The 22,574-nt window shown below is 42.7% G+C and overlaps 1 protein-coding gene across 2 annotated transcripts in view; it reads right to left on the bottom strand.

Moving 5' to 3' along the window:
- Positions 1–22,574, bottom strand: part of LOC139458741 (coiled-coil-helix-coiled-coil-helix domain-containing protein 5-like) — a 60,718-nt gene that overhangs the window by 5,756 nt on the left and 32,388 nt on the right. The window contains exon 1 of one of the 2 annotated variants that reach the window (XM_071240151.1): positions 234–271. The exons of the other annotated variant lie outside the window; for it this stretch is intronic. The gene's annotated coding sequence lies outside the window, so the exon portion shown is untranslated. Of the gene's footprint in view, positions 1–233; positions 272–22,574 lie in introns of those variants that run through there. 2 annotated transcript variants of the gene reach the window in all.

Raw genomic sequence — 22,574 nt, 5'->3', positions numbered from 1 at the left:
TAAATGTGAACTCGTCCCAGCCCTAATGAATATCACATCTAGTTCTCTATAATGCAGTATGTATCATGTAATAATATAATAATGTTGAAGATGCTGCTATTAGAAGCATGTCTCTGACGCTCAGCTTTATCTGTTCAAAGTAAACATAACTGATAAGTGACGATGCTGACTGTTATGTAAAAGCATGCAATTGTGTAATGTTATCATCAGCTGACCGCCGTGTTTTGCCTTACACTTTTTGAACTCAAGATTCCTTATCCACGACAGAAACACATGTTTTGCACGTCGGAGAAAATTACATGAAACAAGCCGAGTTGTTGATCACGTCAATGATAAAAATATATATATTAGAATAATAACATTTTACTAAATAGTCAATGATGCAATCATTCAAGTCCCAAATTAGACGTAATTTTGAATTAATTATCAACTTTCATGGAATTGTAACCGTGGAAAACATTTGCTGCGGAATTTGAGACTTCAAGATGGCTGCGCCCTTAACCCTCATGGTGCCTGGACGTCAGTCAGCCTGCAAACCGCTCAGTGCCGCACTGTGCTGACGTCGCGGTTACAAAAACGTATACATTGTATTAAAAGTGTTGCAACGTCTTTTTTTCTTCACACAGTGTAACCAAATTGTATAACATGCAACTCGAGTTGATTGTCTTTCCAACAGTATCTAAAGTCACCAAATCCAAAAGATCTATGCACTGCCCAGCCATCGATAAAAGTGCTGGTATTATAAGTTTCCTAATTTTCCACATTAATCGTAATATGGACGCACCCGAATATGGCAAGCAAAGTCAAGTAAGCGCCCTTGTTTGAAATCTAAATGACCAATAATTCATATCTTTGGCAAGTACATGTCCTAACAGTGATAGACATATGATATTTATGTTGAAGTACACATTCACTGAGAATTTTCCGTGAGTTATATTTACCGATAATAAATCCCGATGAAATTGTGCGTGTTTTTGACGTCAAAACAAAATTGACGGAAGTGGTCGTATTTAATGATCATACGCAGACTGTTTCAAAGATTATGTCCCAAAACGAATGACAGTTTGGAATGTATATCTTGAAGAAATCCCGGTTACGTCCATGTATGTTTCAGTGACCGTGCTCTTTTATTAGTTATAAAAACAACTTCGGGGTAACTGACATCGTACATTTTCAAAGGACAAAATGTGAAAGATCGCTAAACAGCCCTAACAATACTCAAATTGACATCGCTCAATATCGGGCATCATTATTATTTCTTAATAATTAACAAGATTATACTAACGTTACACAACCCAAGAGTAAGTACATGTAGATTCAATCAAAATTGTTGAAACGTTTTCATGGGCAGCAAATCTATTCAACAAAACTATTTTCGATCACTCGCAACTCGGGCGCCATATGTCATTGTTTCACTATGGCCACCAGAAAACATACAAAGAGGTTATCACGCGAGTGTGTTTGGGGATGGTAAATATCCTGCATTAGGAATAAACATTGTATTTAGCGAGCCTTGGCGAGCTAAATACATAGTGTTTATTCCTAATACAGGATATTTACCATCCCTAAACACACAAGCGTGATAACCTCTTTATCATATAATGTCATTCTTCAATTCTGTGCTTGAAAATCGCTTCCCCTCACTCACAAACATTACCTAAACATTGCGAGTTTTCCTGGAATGCGCGCATTAATATTTATTACGTCACAGGGTAGGTGATGTGTCAATCGGACAGTGACAGTAGCCAATATAGTTCAAACTGAAATCTGTTTCTTATACAGTGGCGAAGCAACATACACGCAAAACAACAGTTGTTTTACTTGCCTTTCGCGACAATCCATCGGTCTGTCCGCTAGAGTAACTGCCCTTTATCAAAGGGAAGCTACTCTAACCCTAGTCTATGAGACATCACGGCCAGTGATTGTTCACAGTCGGCCTGTTCTGTCATAACGTTAAGAAGTGTAGTCAGATGTATACACAGCGCACAAACGAAACAAGGTAACAATTCATACATATTTCGCCTAAACCCAACTATTTTTATTTGTGGAAAAGGTTTCAAGCCGCAGAGGTCTACAAGCACAGATATGGCTTCTGATCCGGCTTGGCTAGGCCTAGTGCCCTCGCAAAATTGTTTCGAAATTTATATCTCCAAAGTTGCCCAAACTTATAAAATGCCTTCGTTACGTCGCAGTTCGACACTGACTTTCAGTATATAAGACTGTTTTTTTAAATAATTGTATCAAATATCCCTGTAGTTTATCCAGATTCACGATGGTTAATTCTGACTCGATCGCCGAATGACGAGTGCGACGCCATGTTTGTTTATAAACAGTGAAAGTAGTCCCTACTTGACCTTTGATATTTGCATCTCTATCCGCATATGACCCCAACGGATATCGTTTTTATCCGTTGGCTTTATCCTGCCGAGAAACCTACCCATTATATGATAAATCCTCGTATCAGCTCGTATTTCGCACTTGGCTGCCTAACTTTGACCTTTGCTCAAAATATACTTGTATGGCCAGTCCATGAAATACCACTTTTTCTTTCATTTATTCATTTGATTTATAAATACGACTTTAGAAGTGTATTTACACCTAGCCAGGTATATATGTACATGTACATTTAAGGACATACGTGATAGTTTATTTCCACTAGTTTCCCATTCCATCCCATTCTACTAAAGGAAAAGTTTGAAATAGATAATGATCGTAGGTCAATGAAAGTAATGGAATTATTTGTCATAAAAGGAAAAATATATTCTTGGTATTGAACTTCGAAAATTTAACCAGCAAAATCTTTAATAAAAATGGTTTATTATTAATTTTGGCCTAGCTAAACTACATCTTGGAGGGAATTTTATACAAATTAAAATGGTGAAAAAAAACCCACAAGAATGCATTGATTTTGCTCTTAGACAAATATTTATTTTAAAAAAAATATCTATTTCATACTTAGGATACAAAACAAAGTGGAATCTAATTACTACTATGTCACCGGTCGAAGTATTTGGTAATTTAGATAATGCAAAGTGAAAAAAAAGAAATAAATATAACTATATAAAACATCAAAACAAAATCACATTTACACTGAAAACTTTTTGTCTTTCAGAAATTGATTATCTATATATTGTGAGTAGATCTAATTACTTTTACTGTTTATGTTATAAATTGAACCATTCGAGATTCCAATAGATGAAGCTAAAATGTTAAAAATCTAGGTTGTTTAATATTGGATCCATTTTGACAGCTTTCTCACTGTACTCAACTAAATGCACATTATATTTTTGGAATATCAAGCATTCAAACAGATATGAAAAGCACATGTCAACATACCAAAATTAGAAAACTGCACCAAATATTCGAACACTGTTCGTCAAATGATATGCGGTCTCATTCACTCGGTCGCCGTAGACATTTTCCAATCGTGATGTTCTAGATATGCTGTCTAGTTCAGTCAAAGAGAATATAGTTATTTGGAAAATGAAACCACGTGTATCCATTATACTACCACAACATTAGATCAGCTGTTTCATGTGACGTCATCCACGTCACAACACGCGAGGTCAAATCACGCGCACCTGTCCAGACGACAAATTCACAGCAGCGGGAAATCACCGACCGTCTATTAGCCTATTTGAATAAAATTGCAGATTGTAACGAAATAAAATAAATTTTAATCATTGCTGACATTTCCGATGACATATCAAATAAGAGTTGAAGACTTGCAATTGATTATCATACGTTAATCGAGAGTACAGTGTACATAAATAATTTGTAAATCTAATATTAAATTTTGATCTAATATCCATGGCAGAATGTTTGAAAACGAGCTATAATATGTTCCATTTTCTGAAGAGATTAGTAATGTGTATTTGATGATATATATGCATACACAATTGGTTATCAATTATCTCCTACAATCACAGCATGTACCATGTACATTAGACACATGGAAAATACTATTTCAGCAAACCAATCACAGCGCCATTATCACAGTTTCAATGAAAGGAAAAACAGATCGAAATCGAACTTTACAACACATCGTATCCATAAGCGGTTAACCCAAATGCAAAAAGGTATTGCTGGCATCATTGTAGAAGTTATGTTGATGTTTTCAGTAGTTGCATTAGGTTTGTACGCGTGTACCATCGACAGAAACGGGGGCCGAGCTACCACATGTGGAACCGACCTTGACACAATTTGTTTACAATATGGCGTCGACTCACGTTAGATGTCGTGGCCACACTTTTAAAATCTCCATTTGCGACAAAATGTGAAACAGTTAGGGCAAGTCACTCACACGATCAGCTAGTTTGAGCAATCACACATGACTCTTATTCATTTCATATGAGAAAAGTAGCAGTTATTTGTCTGAACGAGCGAGTTTGTAGGACAACCGGTAAACAAGAAATCGCGGCACTGCTATGATGCGAACGTGTACTGTTCATCACTTCGGGCTTGGCCATTCAATGTTTAGGTTTTGATCATGAACCTCCTGCCCATAAATATACACTATTCCAACTTAATATTAACGATTATATCTATATTTCCGTATCTTTGATTTGAATATTTTCTGTAAATCAGCATCATAAACAAAAAGACAATCTGCACTGTCGGTTGGTATGTAGCGCCGTGCTAAATCGGACCGCCTCCGTGGTCCTGTGGTAGAGCGTCCGCCCGGAGAGCGGAAGGTCCAGGGTTCGATCCCGGGCCGCGTCATACAAAAAGACGTTAAAAGATTGTACTTGTTGTTACCCTGTCTGGCGCTCGGCATTAAGGGGCTAAAACAAGGACTGGTCGGCTCGGAGTCAGTATACTGTGTCTGAGTGGGGTATTCATGTTAAACTGCGGCATGGTATCTCAGTGAGCTAGCACTATAAATCGGCATCAGCCCGGACTAGTACAAGCAGCCACACACACACATACACATGCATGCACGTCGCTATATAAGTGCAATAATCTTGGACGCGACGTTAAACCAAATTTCACCTCACCTCACCTCACCGTGCTAAATCGCCATGACACACAGTCGATAAACATATGCAATACTTGGAACAAAAAACTACCGTGGCCGACTAAACCTTAGTACTCTTACGCCAATAACTGTACAGTGGGGACAAGTAAATCATTTCAGATCAGTCCGATCAGATTTCTTTTTCAAACTGGCTGTCTGATATAATAATAGTTACGTGTATGTGACATGGGTGCATAATAAACATTGCCTTCATTCGCTTGGTGTTCAAACATGGCAGATAAAGATCGAGAAGCGCGGTAACCACATTACTAATCTCGCCATATTTCGCAATCCGTAGCACTGCATAAAATATGAGTTACACGATATTAAAGTTGAGATGATTAGGGTGATGATGGTTATAAATTCATTCAATGTACGTCATAAATGTAATGGAAATATACACTGTCGTTTTCTCATGTGTACCGACCATTCCGCCATTACCAATAGTCGATAAAAATATACAAAACGTGTAAATAAACTTGTTCATAAAGGAGTGAACAGAATTGTATTTACGTGAATAAGTATACAGTTGGGAAAAATATGTCTTTCTGATCACTCAGGTCATATTTGTTCTTATGAACAAGGATTTTATCTGAAAATATTTACGTGTATGTGACATTGGTGCATAATCAAAATTCGCAGTCATTCGTTTGGTGTTCAAACATGGCAGAAAAGGCCGAGAAGAGCGGTAGCCACTTTACTAATCTCGCCATATTTCGCAATCCGTAGCATTGTATAAAGTATGAGTTACACGATGTTAAAGCTAAGATGATTGGGGTTATGATGGTTATAGTTTTGACTTTGCGCACTCCGTGTTAAATATCAAAATTCACAGTTTAAAAAGGGCATTTTCTCGGGACCATATATGGTCCCCTGGCACTATGCGGGTGTGAAAAGTGAGGGACCATACATCACAGTACTGTAACCTTGTGTGACGTCAAATCACTGTAAACTTGTGTGACATCACAGTACTGTAACCTTGTGTGACATCACAGCACTGTAACCTTGTGTGACGTCAAATCACTGTAACCTTGTGTGACATCACATCACTGTAACCATGTGACACATCCCAGTAATGTTACCTTGTGTGACGTCAAAACACTGTAAACGTGTGTGACATCACAGAACTGTAACGTGGTAGTGAAGTGTTGTGTAGTGCAGCATCAATGTTAACTATTGATATTTTATCAGTGTATTGTTATCCACCCATGGACAGTTGTGATACAAAGATCATTTGATAAATTCTTTCACCTTTAGAAATGTGAGAATGTGCTTTGAGATATCCTTTCTCATAAAGCACGAATTAAGATCTGTCTATTTATTTTCAAAGAATAAAATCAGTGGTAACACGAATTGCTACAAGACAACATTGATAGTGACCAATATCACTTACACCTCCTAACAAGATCGTATCTATTTCCTTATTACAATTGTAGTAACGCTGTCGTGTAAAGATGAGGACTATAGTTTTGGGCCAATTGGGAGTCCCTGTAGGTTTGATTAAAATTCCACAACACCACTTTGTAAGTCTGCAAAATCTATATGTAATAGTATGTTGTACATAAATCATGCACTTCATGACTAACCATTACACAAGGCACTAATTACAACGTCTTGATCTTGACCGACAATGGGCACAATACCATTATTAGCTTGCATTTTAGGTGTACCTCCGGATTTTTACCAGCCTTGGAATAACAGGACAGTGTAGATGTCGTGATGTAGTACATTCCTTCTTACTTACTGCCATATGTATGCATGCTTGTCCAGTGTGGCATAGTGCACGTGCATGTGTACAGTCTTACACACATTACTGGAATGTCAAGGTGTAAATGCAGTGATATAATACTTGTTTCAGACTGGCTAAGAAAACTTGCTTTACGTTCCATTTGATTTTTGCAGGTGCCCTCTCACAGCCTAGGTCGCAGTGACAGTCAACCAGGTCAGTCTGACCTAGCCTCTCTGAAGTCAGAGAAGGTCGGCATGACCTGGGCTGGGTCGGCCATGCAGGGCTTTGTTGCCGGCCCCCGGGCAGGGAATGAGGAAGAAAGGGAGGAGGAGGACGACGACGAGGAAGGGGAAGGGGACTACGATGAAGAAGAAGAAGATGAAGACATCAAACACAAAACTGGATCCATGGGGTCGGACTAAACCTGTTTAGGCAGATTAGACTGATCTGAACTGGTTGAAGACTAGCTGAAGCTTGTCAACTCAAAAGTGTTTCTATTTGAATGGAGTATGTTATGATTTCTAGAAATTATTGCCAGATTCCATGTAGGACACTGTATCATTCATTACTTTTACACATGAAAGAACGTTAAATCAATAGGCATTAATGACTAAATAACCATCATGATTCAACTTGAATGGTCTCACAACACAACAGGTAAATGAGAAAACGCAAAGATTAATGAAATTAATTTGTTGACATATAAAATGGAAAAGTAGATTTTAGATTGGTCTTCATTTGTTTTGTTGAAGATTATAGAATTCTAACTTCCTCCTTTAACTAAAGCCTAACATTTAGGACTCCACAACATGCTTTCAAACTTGGAGGAAATAGGTAAAGGGAGATAACTCTCTCTTGTCCGATGTCCAATATGACCGAAGCGTATTCGCATACAGTTGTACATCTCGGCCTTCTGTAACCAGTAGATGAAACAGAGGAAACTATTTGACCGGCCGACTTTTGCATGGTTCATCTCAAGACCGGTGTCTCTAAAACACATCTCAGGTTCGATTTGAATACTGGCCATTACACAAACACACACACACACACACACACACACACACGCACACCCGCCCCCACCCCCTACACGTCTGTAGTTGGCCGTTAACTTTCGCATACTGAGATTTATATACGATATCTATGAAACCAATTAGCCCAGGATTCTTGGACAGTGGTGTCTCTAAACGCTGCTTTCAGACATTGAAGAAATAGTTGAGCTTTCCGGATAAAAATAAGTTTCCAATGTTAAAACAACACCTCAATGTCAATGAAACAGACCATAGTATTTCAGATTTCTTCATATATGTCTTCGTGATAGATCATCTTTGACTTTTTCAACAATGTTGGAATTTTGTTGCGTGGGTACCAAGTTTACTCCATGTTTTACTCAAACAAAGCATAGTTTGGTTTCCATAGCGCTAGAGATAATTCGATGGGAAGTTTATTTTACAAAGAATATAAAGTCTTTAGTACTAAGAAACTAGTTTTGACTTTGTTTGCGAGTTTGTAAGTAGCTGGCCATGGTGTACCTTGTCCGAATCAGGCCCTCATTCAATGCCCTGTGTACTTTAGCGCCAACTCTCATGTGCAGCTTCTTTTCATTAGGCAATTGTGCAACGTTTCCCATTGGCTGTTGTACATTTTGAGTTGATCACGGATTGGTGAGAATTAAGAATGTCATCGCTACTGTGATCTTTGACACCGAGGGACATTCATTCGTGTCTCATTCGCCAGTAGGGGAAAGTGGTGGTAGGACAAGTAGGGAATGGTGAAAACACTTTGTGATTCATCAATATTCCTTGAAGTAGACACGCATTTTGGAGGGTCACCATGAACCAAACTGTCGGGACTTGAATAGTGGATTTGACCAAAAAATTACACAGTATTCCAGTTATATCGCGGCGTGTCAGTTTAATGTGGGAGGAAAGTGATGAAGGTCTCAGACGTTAACAACTTCGGTGAAACCCATGAGCACGGGTATAGTGCTGACAAACCTAGAAACATAATCGGAGCGAAACGGGGTTCGAACCCACAATCATAGGTTTCTGGCGTGCCCAAGGGACGCAACTCTGCACAGCAAATCGCGGGGCCTTTTACGACTGGGCCACCCGTGCCCCCTTATTAGACTGAAAACAGTGGCCGAAACACAGCGTACTTTAGGTCCAAGACACGACTTTGATGCCCGTATCCAATACATCACCATAAATTAACCATCTTGATTGTTTCAGTTTTAGCCATCAACATCGGTGTATACTTCCTTGCCGGCTGTTTATTTTAATGAAAGTTTAATCATTTCACAAAGCCCCTTTCATTCATATCAGCATTACAATTTCATACGGTTTATCCGAACTTATTGATGTATTAACCTGGTGGTTTTTAGTCAAACTTCAATAATTGTAAAATGTTGTGAGGATGAAAATAAAGAGTTAGCGTTAGATGTAGTGTGACTTTTCATTCTTCCCGCTCGGGGACCATGGTTTAAATCGGTGTCAGTATTTGATGCAAGATGATGCTTTCTCAGAAGGACATATACTGCTCAAGAGGACAGGAGCAAAGTGATTTTGTGAGTGAGTGTAGTTTGCTGACCCTTTGAACGTGCAATATTTCAATTATATCCGAGCATGTCAATAGAGTTTTCGGGAATTGACGCAGGTCTAAGACATTTATCTCTTTCCTGAAACCTAAGAGCCGGGTATGGCAATGGCAAACCAAGAATCATAATTAGGGCGAAACAAGGAATGGAACCACGATCAGAGGGTTCTGGTACGCCTACGGGAAGCAACTCTACACATCAAGTTGCGACACTTAGACGACTGAATTACCTGCGCCAAGTGATAACTGTTTCTTGTTTATTCAGAACCATATTAAAAAGGTAGGTTGGCTACAGGTGAAAATGCATCACGAGAGTTGCGCAGGTAATTCTACTTATTCTTGGCCCTGTTTGCATATACTGGTCTCTCTGTCTACTCACACGTGCCAGTGTCAGAATCTCAGTTTATGTCACGACCTGTTTGTCTGTCGTCATCTGCAATCATTCATCTCCCTTAATCCGTAATAAAGCGTCTGCCCGGAGAGCGGAAGGTCGGTAGTTCGATGCCCTGGCCGCGCCATGCGAAAAGAAGTTAAAAGATGGTACTTTTTGTAGTCCTGCCAGACGTTTGGCATGCTATCTCAATGGGCTAGCATCACCTAAAATCAGCGTAAGTCCGGATTAAACTCCATTTTCAGCTCCCCCATCTCAGTGAAATGACAAAACCAATGCAGATGAAACTTGCCATGCTTGTTTCCGTCTGTAGTGATGACACTAGATTTAGAGAGGAGCGGCTGTAAGTTGTACTTAGACAGTTGCTTGTATCATATCCAAAACATTTCAGCAGTTACAAAGGATATGGCGAATATGAAAATAAAAGTTGATAGTACTGAAAGATCCCAGGCCTAAAAGTAGAGAAAACCTAGTACAAGTAATTTGCATATCAATATCATATTGTTACGTAACGACTTCCAAATTGAAAGAATCAGTTAACCCTGAAATCTATACGCAAAAGAATTCCGTGGGAAACCCTCAGACCACCAACACATGTTATACAATTAAAATGTACTAGGTTGACAAATCAATACAAATTATTGCAAAGTAATTACAACAACAGTTGGATAGGTTGGATATCCAGGGTGAAAACAATGATCTTCACACAACCGCTGGTCTTGATGTAATATGCATGGAGACCGCCTCCGTGGTCTAGTGGTAGAGGACCGCCTCCGTGGTCTAGTGGTAGAGGACCGACTCCGTGGTCTAGTGGTAGAGGACCGCCTCCGTGGTCTAGTGGTAGAGGACCGCCTCCGTGGTCTAGTGGTAGAGCGTCCACCCGGACAGCGGAAGGTCCCCGGCCGCGTCATATCAAAAGCTGCTACTTGTTGTTACTCAACTTACTCAAATTGCATAATCTTGATCATATTTTAGCCTCCATTAATCTTAAATCAACGCAGTTACCGTGTTACTTCACAAAAGGCGCTATCTATAATTAGAACTAGACTTGGCCTGGAAATGGTAGTGGGGCACAGTACATCTTTAAGTGAGTGAGTTGGGCTTATCGGCGCTTGTCGCATTATCCCAGTCACATCATGAGGGACACCAAGAACGGGTTATACACATTGTACCCATGTAAGGGTGCGTGTTCCCGTGTCTAACCAGCGCTTTAGCCACGAGGCTACCCCCACCGTCCCTTCTATGTCTCTCCTTTACGTCAGCTTCGTCGTGTTAAACATATTTACATAAACACGTGTCATTTTGAAGCGTTGTATATTTCACGCAGGTGTTCACCAGCGTTGCCACGTGATGTCATAGCTACGCGTTACACCAATCGGGTTGCACTTCCTTTGCACGACTTTTTGATGCGCGTTTATTCCAGACGTCATGAATGGAAGCAGTAGTGGCGTATATTGAACACCTGCACCGGCGCATGTTAAATTTATTTCACAAAACTGACGGAGTCCATTTAAAATCGAGATGAAAATTACCTTAAACGCTTATTATTGTTGTTTCTACAATTTAGGCGCTTCAATGAATATTTTTAGATGTTTATTACGAAGGCACAAGAAACGTTTTTCAACTTAATTTCTTGCCATGCAGTGATTTCGGAAGCAACGTTGGAAATAACGGTAAGATAAGTGCAGAAATGTATAATTCAGTAATCTATTTCTTGCCACATAATGTTGACAATATTCACAACTTCAGCAATTGCAACATTTAGTGTTATAAAGAGTGGCTGAATAGACAGCAACACTGCTTTCAACAGTATATGCTGGGGTGGAAACAATTCACTGATGTGGCTTTCCTTCTCTGTAGTTTGCGAATGTATTATTAAATGTTATAATTCATACCAGACTTTACATGTGGACAATTGTGTTTCTGCCGACGGTATGTGGTAAAACAAGTATTACTTCAACTGACATAACAGAGTCTGCGTATCGCGTATCCCGACTTTACCACTGAAGTAATGTTTCTATCGTTAAACTCCTTATAACAAAGTCGATAACTAGGAACTTCTATTTACTTTATTGCAATGATGTAAAGTCTGATAATTGAAATACTGACTTATCATACCTTCATGTCAAAATGATGAGATCTGATTGGTCCACGTGATCTTCATAAAATATTTTGTTCTTACCAGTGACCATAAAATGTATTTTGATGGTCTCTGTACTTACGTCTGGATTTTACTAAATGGTATAGACTTGTGGAAGGTGTGTAAAGCTTATTGTTTGTTTGTTGCTTAACGCCGCACTCAGCATTATTCCAGCTATATGACGGCGGTCTATAAATAATCGAGTCTGGATCAGACAATCCAGTGATTGGCATCATGAGCATCGAACCATGCAATTGGGATACGATGACATGCATAAACCAAGTCAGCTAGCCTGACCACCCGATCCCGTTAGTTGCCTCTTACGGCAAGCATGGGTTTTTGAAGACCTATTCTACCCCGAATCGTAAAAGCGTATTACGACGTAACAATAGAAAGTTTGTTATAGGTATTTAAGTAGGCAGAGGTTCATCAGAAATATACAGTGTATTAACATAGAAAGTTTGGAAAAAAATGATTCTGAGTCTATTTGAATTAAATGAAAAACACCTCCCAGTTGCTTTGGGGGACACGTTACTTTGTGATAAATGAGACTTGTCAATGCAAATATAGTCTGTCAGTTTAGTAAATTCTCTCCCTAGGTTGTGTGACTATTTATGGGAACGAAGTTTTTAACCACAAATTGTTTATCTTTTTTTTCTGGAGAACATTATCTCTTACAGTTTTGTTTTTGTGAAGATCAAGTCCATTCCGGTGCATCAATAACTGCTCATGGTCACGAGGGCTCCATTCTGCGAAAGCCATGCTATGCTGGACTTTCCATGTTAAGAATGTGGTCAGTAGATATAGGGGTGTATTTTGCTGGTCAGAATGTTCCGAGTAATGGGGAAAGTATAACCTTCCGCATTCATGGTGAAGTGTAAGAATGAGTTGCGGGTGCTGTCCACGCCAACGGTACCCTAGTCCCACAGAAAGGCAGTTGTATTGTCAGCTGAAGTCGTATTGAAGCCTGAACACATGCGCTAATTGTGAAAAGGTAGATACAAATGTTGGATGGTTATAGAATTTCGGTTTGCTTTTAGCAATTTTTCACAGAAGTCGGTGCTGAAAAACAGCCCATTCAAACGCCAGTACTATCGCTGAAGACAATTTTCTATTATCTGTTTTTGACGGGGATGCTGAAGATATGTTTTGAGATTCCGTCCCGTTCTTCAACACGTCCAACCACTCGACTCTTTTCAGAAAATGCGGACACAATATAAAGCAGGAATGTATATATAGGCCTATATACATAGAGCTATTTCATTTATATGCATCTTAGTTATAGGCACCATAGTTCAGTGTGTTATATAGACATCAAGATAATTTGAAGAAGTAGTGATATTCGTTGACACTGACTGGTGAATCACATGGTATAGTAAGTGTAGAAACTGTAGTATCAGTGAAGACAGAGTGGACGTGTTGATTTCAGCTTCCTCATTCTGTCATTGCCCAGCGTCTGTAGAAAAGTATGTTCTTCATCAGGCAAATACCTTGTTAAAGGCAGTGGCATATATTCTGGTACTATTTGCTGATGATGTCTTCTTCCTAGAGTTAGACAAGAGATTGATTTAGGCAACAGCATAAAGCTATGCACATGACGGAATCTGTTTGATATGTCGGTAGTATTTATATCTTGTGAATCTTTCTCAGCTCCGTGCTCGTGCTCGTGTGTTTCACCAAGTGGTAAATATCTTAGACCCGCATCACTTCGGACTTTCCTTCTATATAAAGCTGGCATGCCGGGATATTACTGAAACACTGTTCAAAGCTAGCCCATTCTCAATCTCTCACTATAACCACGAACCCTGTAGTGCTGATGGTTTGCATTGATGGTCCTTGTATTGATATTTCTAAAACTTGGCTAATGACGATCATATTCTAAACATTCCCCTAACGAAGACTTTGTCTCACGCGACTGAAAACCACGTGAGCCTATGCCACATTTGGCCTGCTTGTCCGGGGTCCGGCATCGTCGTCTGTGACCATCTTTCCACAGAAACCACCTGACCAATGAAGCTGAAACTGCACGTGCTTCTGTGATACTCGAATCCGTTCAGGATGTTCAAATCCGATTTCTGTTCTGTTCTTTGCGATATTTAAAATTTGACCTTGATTTGACCTCTGCACCATGCTCCGAAATTCTCTCAAAATGCACGTGCTCGCACTGTAACATCACATCAGAACCCACTGGACGAATGAAGCTGAAACTTTACAGGCTCCACCTCACCATTGAAACATTTTGGAGTTTGCCAACGCATGTTTGCCAACGTATGTTTTCCGTGTGAAGCCGCCTTTACGATTACAAAATACTTTGTTCGACTCATACGTTCTCCTTGAAGGTAAGTATAAGGCTCAGAATTGAGTCTTTGTGTAATGTAAATTAACTGTTGTGTATTTAAATAATTATATACAACAACACATTTATTCTTGAAAAGTGATAAACATTCATTCAATAAGAAAATACAACATGATAAATATGAATCCAAGTAAACAAATAAAAGACTGAACTGCTCAGTCTATGAAGTGCACAAGTATAGAGGTGACCCAATGATGTTCAAGCATGTTGACTGAACTGACATCCTACAATTACCCCAAAATGAAAAACGTGTGCCAATGTGCCAGAAATATGAGTATTCCAATGATAAGTTCGAATTTCGACATTGAAGGACGAAGCGGGACTATCACCAGACGAGTGCAATCAGGACTGTACAACGCAACATCCGGTCAGACTGACCAGCTGACCGACGAGTCCTCGCCCTGAGGATGGGTGGGGGTCGTCAGACAGTCGGAGGATGGGCGAGGAACATCACAACTCGGTCTCCCCCACGAGGAACATCACAACTCGGTCTTACGGTCAGACTGACCACTTGACCGGTGAGTCCAGGCCCTGAGGAGGGGTGGGTGTCGTCAGGCAGTCGAAGGGTGGGGGTCGTCAGACAGTCGGAGGGTGGGCGAGGAACATCACAACTCGGTCCCCCGGTCAGACTGACCAGTTGACCGGCGAGTCAAGGCCCTGAGGAGGGGTGGGGGTCGTAAGACAGTCGGAGGGTGGGGGTCGTCAGACAGTCGGAGGGAGGGGGTCGTCAGACAGTCGGAGGGTAGGCGAGGAACATCACAACTCGGTCCCCCGGTCAGACTGACCAGTTGACCGGCGTGTCAAGGCCCTGAGTAGGGGTGGGGGTCGTCAGACAGTCGGAGGGTGGGGGTCGTCAGACAGTCGGAGGGTCGGCGAGGAACATCACAACTCGGTCCCCCGGTCAGACTGACCAGTTGACCGGCGAGTCAAGGCCCTGAGGAGGGGTTGGGGTCGTCAGACAGTCGGAGGGTGGGGGTCGTCAGACAGTCGGAGGGTGGGCGAGGAACATCACAACTCGGTCCCCCGGTCAGACTGACCAGTTGACCGGCGAGTCAAGGCCCTGAGGAGGGGTGGGGGTCGTCAGACAGTCGGAGGGTGGGGGTCGTCAGACAGTCGGAGGGTGGGCGAGGAACATCACAACTCGGTTCCCCGGTCAGACTGACCAGTTGACCGGCGAGTCCTGGCCCTGAGGAGGGGTGGGGGTCGTCAGACAGTCGGAGGGTGGGGGTCGTCAGACAGTCGGAGGGTGGGCGAGGAACATCACAACTCGGTCCCCCGGTCAGACTGACCAGTTGACCGGAGAGTCCTGGCCCTTAGGAGGGGTGGGGTTGTCAGACAGTCGGAGGGTGGGGGTCGTCAGACAGTCGGAGAGTGGGCGAGGAACATCACAACTCGGTCCCCCGGTCAGACTGACCAGTTGACTGGCGAGTCAAGGCCCTGAGGAGGGGTGGGGGTCGTCAGACAGTCGGAGGGTGGGGGTCGTCAGACAGTCGGATGGTGGGGGTCGTCAGACAGTCGGAGGGTGGGGGTCGTCAGACAGTCGGAGGGTGGGCGAGGAACATCACAACTCGGTCCCCCGGTCAGACTGACCAGTTGACCGGCGAGTCAAGGCCCTGAGGAGGGGTGGGGGTCGTCAGACAGTCGGAGGGTGGGGGTCGTCAGACAGTCGGAGGGTGGGGGTCGTCAGACAGTCGGAGGGTGGGCGAGGAACATCACAACTCGGTCCCCCGGTCAGACTGACCAGTTGACCCGCAAGTCCTGGCCCTGAGGAGGGGTGGGGGTCGTCAGACAGTCGGAGGGTGGGGGTCGTCAGACAGTCGGAGGGTGGGCGAGGAACATCACAACTCGGTCCCCCGGTCAGACTGACCAGTTGACCGGCGAGTCCTGGCCCTCAGGAGGGGTGGGGGTCGTCAGACCGTCGGAGGGTGGGGGTCGTCAGACAGTCGGAGGGTGGGGGTCGTCAGACAGTCGGAGGGTGGGCGAGGAACATGGCAACTCGGTCCCCCGGTCAGACTGACCAGTTGACCGGCGAGTCAAGGCCCTGAGGAGGGGTGGGGGTCGTCAGACAGTCGGAGGGTGGGGGTCGTCAGACAGTCGGAGGGTGGGCGAGGAACATCACAACTCGGTCCCCCGGTCAGACTGACCAGTTGACCGGCGAGTCCTGGCCCTGAGGAGGGGTGGGGGTCGTCAGACCGTCGGAGGGTGGGGGTCGTCAGACAGTCGGAGGGTGGGCGAGGAACATCACAACTCGGTCCCCCGGTCAGACTGACCAGTTGACCGGCGAGTCAAGGCCCTGAGGAGGGGTGGGGGTCGTCAGACCGTCGGAGGGTGGGGGTCGTCAGACAGTCGGAGGGTGGGGGTCGTCAGACAGTCGGAGGGTGGGGGTCGTCAGACTGTCGGAGGGTGGGCGAGGAACATCACAACTCGGTCCCCCGGTCAGACTGACCAGTTGACCGGCGAGTCAAGGCCCTGAGGAGGGGTGGGGGTCGTCAGACCGTCGGAGGGTGGGGGTCGTCAGACAGTCGGAGGGTGGGGGTCGTCAGACAGTCGGAGGGTGGGCGAGGAACATCACAACTCGGTCCCCCGGTCAGACTGACCAGTTGACCGGCGAGTCAAGGCCCTGAGGAGGGGTGGGGGTCGTCAGACCGTCGGAGGGTGGGGGTCGTCAGACAGTCGGAGGGTGGGGGTCGTTAGACAGTCGGAGGGTGGGCGAGGAACATCACAACTCGGTCCCCCAGTCAGACTGACCAGTTGACCGGCGAGTCCTGGCCCTGAGGAGGGGTGGGGGTCGTCAGACAGTCGGAGGGTGGGGGTCGTCAGACAGTCGGAGGGTGGGCGAGGAACATCACAACTCGGTCCCCCTGGACAGCCGCTTCCGGGTACTTAGTCAGTTCCTGGCTTGACAACCTACCCGGACGACAACCCGACATCGCCAGAGATTTGAATTTATCAGCTACAGTTTTGTATTACAATAAAATTATTATTACAGTGTGCATGAAGAGATATCAAAATAAATTCAGCGTTTTTTTGTTCCATGTAAAGATGTCAGGTAGTCAACATTAACGGAACATTTAGCAGCTGCAGCATGCAACAAATGGTCGGGCCAAGATACGTAGTCCCTGAAACAGAAGGAAATAAAAAAGGTCGAGTCTTGACACATCAAACATAAAAATAAATTTTATGTTGGATACTAGTTTCACCGATTCGTTCATGATACACGTGTGTTATGTGTGTATTTGATGGATGTGGGTGACGCGTGTGGTTGATACATTATAGATGTACGTACCCTGAGAATCACTCTTCCCATGCGGCGAATCCTGGACTTCCTTTTGTTGGAATTGGCTGTTGAAGAAAGCACATTTGTTTGTCTCAGTGACCATATGGTCTCTGGTTTATCTCCAATTCGCGATTCAAAGTTCATGTATTTCACATGTTATACTATCTATTCGTAGCTCTACGCGTATTCCCGTAGGGAAATGAACATATACGTTTCGTCATGAAACAAGAAATATGTAATGGCAATTCTACAACTTCCCACACAAATTCATCAGATCTGTATTCACAGGTTTACGAACTCTTGACAATATAGGTACCTGAGAAGGTGGCGGAGTGTGCTTCAGGAACTCTGGAATGAGGAAGAATCCAATGAAATCACTGTAGGAAGAATTGTCATTGTCTACCAACCGGTTTACAGTTTCTAGCAGGTAAATTGGCAGCGTGCATGCTTCCATAGTGTCACTGCTTCCATAGTGTCATTGCTTCCATAGTGTCATTGCTTCCATAGTGTCATTACTTCCATAGTGCCACTGCTTCCATAGTATCACTGCTTCCATAGTGTCACTGCTTCCATAGTGTCATTGCTTCCATAGTGTCACTGCTTCCATAGTGTCAGTGTCACTGCTTCCATAGTGTCACTGCTTCCATAGTGTCACTGCTTCCATAGTGTCACAGCTTCCATAGTGTCATTGCTTCCATAGTGTCATTGCTTCCATAGTATCACTGCTTCCATAGTGTCATTGCTTCCATAGTGTCACTGCTTCCATAGTGTCATTGCTTCCATGGTGTCATTGCTTCCATAGTGTCACTGCTTCCATAGTGTCACAGCTTCCATAGTGTCACTGCTTCCATAGTGTCACTGCTTCCATAGTGTCACAGCTTCCATAGTGTCATTGCTTCCATGGTGTCACAGCTTCCATAGTGTCACTGCTTCCATAGTGTCACAGCTTCCATAGTGTCACTGCTTCCATAGTGTCACTGCTTCCATAGTGTCACAGCTTCCATAGTGTCATTGCTTCCATGGTGTCATTGCCTTTACGAAAGATGAGGACGCATATAGAGGGCATCAGGATGTTCGTACAAAAAGTATCTCAATTATTAGCCCTATTGTCTCAGTCTCATACCAAGTTTGATGAAATGTTAATGGAATTATTTAATCATTAAACGTATCGGCTCTGACGCGAATAACTCACATGCATGTCTTAAAGTTGTATGATTTGTTAATTATTAATAATAAGTGATGATAAACATTCGACAGCTATTGTCAACTTTGCAAGAGGCTGTCCGACCAACTTGTTGTCTGGGATCGAACTGTCGGCCATAATTAACTGCTCTTTAACCTAGTAATTCTTTTCAAGACATGTTGTCTTCAATTTTATTGTACATACTGTGATAATTAAAACACAGTAAATGAGTATAAGTCACCTATCCACTTCATCGATGTAGTAGAACGATATGATGCTGATGTTGCTCGTGGTGCTGTTGCTGATGCTGATGCTGCTTGTTGAGATTAGGCCAGATGACTTGTGCCTACATACAGAGAATAACACTGTATTACTGTCTGTATCCAGCAGATCATGGCTGATGTCAGTATAGAGAGTGGAGAATAAACAATGTATGATATATCACTGCCTGTATCCATCAGGTCATGGTTGATGTCAGTATAGAGAGTGGAGAATAAACAATGTATGGTGTATCACTGTCTGTATCCAACAGGTCATGGCTGATGTCAGTATAGAGAGTGGAGAATAAACAATGTATGGTGTATCACTGTCTGTATCCAACAGGTCATGGCTGATGTCAGTATAGAGAGTGGAGAATAAACAATGTATGATATATCACTGTCTGTATCCATCAGGTCATGGCTGATGTCAGTATAGAGAGTGGAGAATAAACAATGTATGATATATCACTGTCTGTATCCATCAGGTCATGGCTGATGTCAGTTTATAGAGTGGAGAATAAACAATGTATGGTGTATGTATGTCTGTATCCATCAGGTCCTGGCTGTTGTCAGTATAGAGAGTGGAGATTAAACAATGTATGGTGTATCACTGTATGTATCCATCAGGTCATGGCTGATGTCAGTATATAGAGTGGAGAATAAACAATGTATGGTGTATCACTGTCTGTATCCAACAGGTCATGGCTGATGCCAGTATAGAGAGTGGAGATTAAACAATGTATGGTGTATGTTTGTCTGTATCCATCAGGTCATGGCTGATGTCAGTGTAGAGAGTGGAGAATAAACAATGTATGGTGTATGTATGTATGTCTGTACCTAGCAGGCCATGGCTGATGTCAGTACAGAGAGTGGAGGATAAACAATGTATGGTGTGTCACTGTCTGTATCCAATAGGTCATGGCTGATGTCAGTATAGATAGTGGAGAATAAACAATGTATGCTGTATGTATGTATGTCTGTACCTAGCAGGCCATGGCTGATGTCAGTGTAGAGAGTGGAGAATATACAATGTATGGAGTATCACTGTCTGTATCCAACAGGTCATGGCTCATGTCAGTATAGAGAGTGGAGAATATACAATGTATGGTGTATCACTGTCTGTATCCATCAGGTCATGGCTGATGTCAGTATAGAGAGTGGAGAATAAACAATGTATGGTGTATCACTGTCTGTATCCAACAGGTCATGGCTGATGTCAGTATAGAGAGTGGAGAATAAACAATGTATGGTGTATCACTGTCTGTATCCATCAGGTCATGGCTGATGTCAATATAGAGAGTGGAGAATAAACAATGTATGGTGTATGTATGTATGTCTGTACCTAGCAGGCCATGGCTGATGACAGTGTAGAGAGTGGAGAATAAACAATGTATGGTGTATCACCGTCTGTATCCAACAGGTCATGGATGATGTCAGCATAGAGAGTGGAGAATATACAATGTATGGTGTATCACTGTCTGTATCCAACAGGTCATGGCTGATGTCAGCATAGAGAGTGGAGAATATACAATGTATGGTGTATCACTGTCTGTATCCATCAGGTCATGGTTGATGTCAGTATAGAGAGTGGAGAATATACAATGTATGATATATCACTGTCTGTATCCAGCAGGTCATGGCTTATGTCAGTATAGAGAGTGGAGAATAAACAATGTATGGTGTATCACTGTCTGTATCCAACAGGTCATGGCTGATGTCAGTATAGAGAGTGGAGAATAAACAATGTATGGTGTATCACTGTCTGTATCCATCAGGTCATGGTTGATGTCAGTATAGAGAGTGGAGAATAAACAATGTATGGTGTATGTATGTATGTCTGTACCTAGCAGGCCATGGCTAATGTCAGCATAGAGAGTGGAGAATATACAATGTATGGTGTATCACTGTCTGTATCCAACAGATCATGGCTGATGTCAGTATAGAGAAAAAAAAACAGAAAAGTTAGTGGAGAATAACTAGTTAATGGTTTATAACTTACAAGTTGTCTGTGCTTCGATTCAAGGCAACTTCGGGATCCCTGCAAAGACCAGAAAGTATAACGAAATATAGTTATAGGACTCGATTATTTAAAGATCGCCGTCATATAGCTGGAATATTGCTGAGAGCGGGGTTAAACAACAAAGAAACATTTTTTTCTACCTTCGTGAATACTGTAAATTTCGTTATTCTATTGTGGAGTTTGCATATTTGTGGCGATAGGCAACAATACGATATCGTTAAAACCAACTTTCCAGTCTAATTTTCCTATGTTATATAACCCGTCTGTCAATAGAAACAACAGATGCCAGATAATAATTCTTGGATTAATTAAAAACCGGTATAGACAAATCTCATCAAAAGTTTATATTTGCATATTAATCCCGTTCACTGGACTTAATGGATGTTCTGAAACAAAATGTGCTGTGGGGGAAACAATACATCCAGTGATCGCCATCTTACCTGGGTGGAGGACCTGGTGACCTGGGGTGGGACAATTCATCCTTGCAGTCATCCCCAGCCCCGAGATCTCTGTTCTCGTGTCCCGCTCGGGGAGCAGCCCTAAACAACAGATAATGGTAGATTGAGGGAAAAGGTATCAAGACAGACATGGTGCACTTTTATCATTGTGATTTTAACCATTAACCATGAGAATCTGTGTATTACCTTGTCTCCAAGAGATGGCGTATAAAAAAACCAACTTCTTACTTTTGAACATATGTATGAAAGCAATAGAACAACTGATACTTTTCATGGATACGAACATTTTCTACATTACAGTCTCTACCATAACAACATTTTGGTCAAGCTGATGTCGGACCTGTCTGGCTGTTGGCACCGGAGTGCTGCTGGGAGGGGCCGCCTCTTGTGTCCCCCCTCGGTCACTGCGTCGTGTACAGAGGGGGGCATATCGGGGGTGTCCTCCGGGGGTAACTCATCTGGTACATCCTCAACACCACCATCTTCCCGTACTGCATGATTCTGTTCTTGTCTGTGCAGATATAAAAACTGATGTCGTGTGGCGCCAACAAATCTCTTTAAGTTATGCAAAGTACATAATGCTGCAAAGGCTGGTCACATGTTGATTGAATGTTAGAAGATCGTACGTAGTGTGAATGACCTTCATAAACAAACACCCGTCACAACCAAATACCTGCATGCCAACATAATCAAACACCCGTCACAAACAAATCCCCTACATCCCATCAGAAACAAAAACCCGTCACAAACAAACACCCGTCACAAACAAACACCCACATCCCATCATAAACAAACACCCATCACAAACAAACACCCAAAATCCCATCAGAAACAAAAACCCGTCACAAACAAACACCCAGCCTCCCATCATAATCAAACACCCATCACAAACAAACACCCTACATCCCATCATAAACAAACACCCGTCACAAACAAACACCCAGCCTCCCATCATAATCAAACACCCATCACAAACAAACACCCATCACAAACAAACACCCAGCCTCCCATCATAATCAAACACTCATCACAAACAAACACCCTACATCCCATCATAAACAAACACCCGTCACAAACAAACACCCAGCCTCCCATCATAATCAAACACCCATTACAAACAAACACCCTACATCCCATCATAAACAAACATC

Source organism: Haliotis cracherodii, unplaced genomic scaffold, assembly GCF_022045235.1.
Source record: "Haliotis cracherodii isolate W230 unplaced genomic scaffold, xgHalCrac1.p SCAF_13, whole genome shotgun sequence".
NCBI lineage: Eukaryota > Metazoa > Mollusca > Gastropoda > Lepetellida > Haliotidae > Haliotis > Haliotis cracherodii.
Note: the sequence above shows the minus strand (reverse complement) of the source record. Positions and strands in the feature narration are given on the sequence as shown.